Raw genomic sequence first — 4,075 nt, 5'->3', positions numbered from 1 at the left:
TCATCTCATTTCGTCTTGATGCCTACACTCTGAGATTTCCATGTCATAGATGAAGAAACTGGGACAGAGAGAAATTAAGTAACCTGTCTCACTCAGTAAGTGGCCTAATCAAAATTCAAACTCAAGGCTAACTCCTGCTTCACATACAACCATTTTCCAGAGAGGAGACCGGGTCACCTCTCTGGTGAAGCAGGGACCAGGCTCGAGTCTACTGGCTCTTAAGCCAGCTGTCTTTTCATTCTGCATGACTTCCTGTCTCGCATGAACTGGTAGGATGCAGTTAGGGTTAGGACTAGTGGACACACATGATTAATTAGGAATGATGTTATCCATTCCCTCAAAATGAAACAAATCAAAACTCAAGGAATGTTGGGCGGTGTACTAACTGGAGCATGCAGTGAACAGAACTGGCAAGGCCTCTGCCTCAGAAGGAGAAAGAAAGAAAATCATTTTAGGTGATGATTTTGAAGGTTTGATAAAGAAGATTTAAGAGGTCAGTGTTGTGGTGATGGACCTCAGGTATAATTTAAGCAGGGATATCAGGAAAGGACTCTGAAGCGTTAACAGTTGAGCTGAAACCTGGACAATGAAAGGAATCAGCTTTTAGAAGAACTGGGGAAGAGTGGTATGGGCAGAGTCAACAGCCAGTGCAAAGCCTTTAGGAGCAAGCTTGAAATTTTCCAGGAAAACAAGGAAGCCAGCATAGCTGTGAAAGTGGCAGGATGGGAGGAAAGAAAAGTGGGCAGAGGAGGGGTTGCAGGGCTGCATGGGCACTGTGTGAACTGTATCCTCAGTGTGAGGCCATGAGTAGATGGAAGCCAAGAGCAAGGCGTGATGTGGCCGGGTGGCTGGGTGAGGAGCGGACCTTGGGGTCCAAAACAGAGGCTCGTGGAGCTGGGGACAACAGAGGCGCTGGGACCCAGGGCCCTCTGCAGAAGCACCTGTCTCTGTGGGAGTGGCGCCACTCCTTCTCGCATCTCAGCTCACAAACAGCATCTTGGCAGCCCTGGGAAAGTGTCACCTTTTTTTTTTTTGCAGCTCTGAAGCAAGTTTGTTTGCCACTCAGTCATTCTCTGATTTATGAACTTTCTAGCTCTGTGTCTTGGCAGGTACTCGAGGAAGCTTCTAATGAACTGAAGAGGGGAAGGGGTGTGGGAATTGAGTCTGGCAACTCAGATGGACTCTGGGCCTGATGCATTCAGAGTCCCTTGCTCAGCACAGTTGCAGTCATGAATGGAGGCTCAGGCTGGCACTCAGGTCACCTCTGGTCCCAGAGCCTATGTGTTGTCCAGGCCCAGCTCTGCCCCCACAATGGAGCCCAGACACTTACGTAGTCTGGTTATGGTCTTGCCTCTGCTCTGTCAAGTGGCAGGGTCTTAGGCAAGTGACTTAATCTCTCTGAATCTCACCTTCATTGTCCAGAGCATGAGGTTATTGAGAGGAGTAACTCAGTACGTGTGGGCATGGTGTGGAAGCAGCTCTGGTTCCAGTGGTCATTGCTGCACCTTTTGTCTATGACTGCTCTGTATGGTTAGATACTCATCATGAATCAATTGTTGGACTATAGCTACTAGTATTTGGATATCTCCTCCTCTGCCTCTCACAGAAGCATGTAATAAAGACAGTAATTGTTAGTAGTGTAATAACTAACAGTTACCAGGCAGTGACTTCACCTCTCATGCTGTAAGCACTTTACACACCTTCTATCATTCAGTTTTTACATTGCATCATTGAATCTTTGCTAAGACTTTATTAATCCCATTCTGTAATTGAGGAAACAGAGGCCTGGAGACAATTAGCGACTTGTCCAAGGTCACCCAGCTAATAAGTGGTTTGCATCTGAGGTCAGCAGTTCTAGGACTTTGAGCGGACACAACTTCTCGGAGCCTCACGTTCCTCATCCAAACTCTACGTCATGGTCATGTGCACTAAATAATTTAATGCATGCTCCAACTCTGTGGATGTATAAGACAGTACTATTCCTGGCCTTACTCCTAAGAGCAGCTCGATTTACTTCCATCAAAAGCCCCTTTGCCTCGATCGATTCAACAAATACCAATTGCCAGGGTTTGTACTAAATGCACATGGAGGTCAGGACACATAAATCCAACAGTTTCTGTAGTGGGAGGGGCTGGAACCAATGCTAGGCAAGGATAATGGAACTTGCTAGAAAGGCTCCTGCAGGCCCAGCAGGTTCAGGGCACAGTGAGCCTGGCTGTTGGTCTGGTTTGCCTAAAACCCTTGCACCTGGCTTTTCCACCCTGAGTCTCCTTAAGGAGATGACTCCCCACCTTTTGGGGACCATCTTCCTTGAATGATGTATGAATTTGCAGTTTCGGGTTTACAGTCGCTCTAAAGCCCCAGCGTAGTCAAGCTGACCCGGGGTGACGGGGGTGCTGTCTTTATCGGGAAGTGTGGGAACTTAGATGCCCTGATAGGCCTTGGGGGACGGCAGCCCCAGGCCTCCTGGATTTGGTGACCTGCCTTCACAGAATGGGTTTGCATTGGGCATGCAAGCTCAAAGGCATCCTTTCCCCAACTTCTTTTTCAAGTTGGTGGTGTGAGTCATCTTTGCCAGAATACTTCCCATTTGGCATAACCATGATGCAGCCTCCAGCCTGCACCTTGGCAGCCTTCTCTCTCTAAATTCTGTGGGCTCTGGCCACCCCAGGCTGCTCAGCCGCCTCCACACCCAGAATCCTCCGGGTTACACTGTGAGCCATGCTGGGGCCTGACCATAGCACTTTTCAGCACTGCCTCTACTAGCCCTCTGCCTCACATCAAGATAAAGCCTGGCCACACTGGACAAGGCTCAGCCCAGCCTCTGGACTGTGTTCCCCCCGCCCCGCCTCCAACCCTGACCAAAATGATTCACCATTCTTCCTGAGTGCTCGTCCCAGCAGTGAGCCTGAGGAGTCTCAGAGTTCTTGGAGCACTCTGTTTTATGTCTGGAAGCTATTTGCTGCTTTGCATGTCTTTCCTTATTTACAAGTTCACATAAACATTTAAAAAAGGTTTCTGTTATTTACCATCAGGTAAAATTGGTGCTCCATGGCACTGTGCCACGTATTGTCTGTGGCATCTCTATGCTTTCATCTAACACCCTGTCTTCCCCAGGGAACCAGCACCCTGGCAGTAGGTGCTTCCAGCTTGTGGCTTATAATTCATTCATTTATCCACTCTGCACACCTAACAGAAGTTAAGCTCACGAGTTCTGAGTCAGGTGGACCTGAGTTCCAGACTTTGTTTACTTACTAGCTCTGCGACTTTGGGCAAGTGACTTACCCTCTCTGAGTTTCTGTTGCATTATCTATGGCTGTACCAGCATCTGTCATATTGGACTTTTATGAGAATTAACTGAAATAATGTCTGTAAAGCTTTTCGTACCTTTCAGTACAGTGTCTCCTACAATGCTGTGTTATATCCAATATGACAGTACTAGATGGCGTCTTCAATGGCATTGTTCATATGGAGTTAACTAATATGTTAATAAAAATATTAAGTGGGGAATTGTAAGCAATGGTAAAAATATTAAACTTATTTCATGTGAAGCACACGAATGCACACCGATTTGCCTGCCTTTTGGTGTCAGGTCAAGGCTCTGGTCTGGTGCCTTGTCTTTTTGATTAAAACTTCATATCCTCTTTCTTATATGAATCACAAGTGTGATAAATAGGCTGTACTCTCTAGTCGTGGTTCTAAAAATGGAACAAAGACTTATAGGCATTCAAGAAGCAAGTGCAGTCTATGGTCATGCCACCCTGAACATGCCTGATCTTGTATGATCTCAGAAGCTAAGCAGAGTTGGTCAGGCCTGCTTAGTACTTGGATGGGAGACCACCTAGGAAGACCAGGTGCTGTAGGCATTAAAAAAAAAAAATAGAAGCAAGTGCAGAACCCTTTGAACACGAATGTTCTCCCAATCATGTATGCTTGTCTTGCCCACGCTGACTTCAGCATCAATGGTTTTTAGGGACTCACCTTTCTCACGTCTTTTCAACAACAAACCTCTTTATTTTCACTCTCATGTTTCATTCGTCTGTCCCGAAGGAAATGATGTGAGTATGAGAGCAAG

The 4,075-nt window shown here is 46.8% G+C and overlaps 1 pseudogene; it reads left to right on the top strand.

The window, feature by feature from the left end:
* The first annotated feature begins 3,743 nt into the window (after nucleotides 1–3,743).
* LOC112483248 lies at nucleotides 3,744–3,866 on the top strand (annotated as a pseudogene).
* The last annotated feature ends 209 nt before the right edge of the window (nucleotides 3,867–4,075 follow it).

The sequence above is a fragment of the Pteropus alecto genome, unplaced genomic scaffold, assembly GCF_000325575.1.
Source record: "Pteropus alecto unplaced genomic scaffold, ASM32557v1 scaffold186, whole genome shotgun sequence".
Classification (NCBI taxonomy): domain Eukaryota; kingdom Metazoa; phylum Chordata; class Mammalia; order Chiroptera; family Pteropodidae; genus Pteropus; species Pteropus alecto.
The sequence above is the reverse complement of the archived record's forward strand: the minus strand, read 5'-3'. Positions and strand labels throughout refer to the sequence as shown.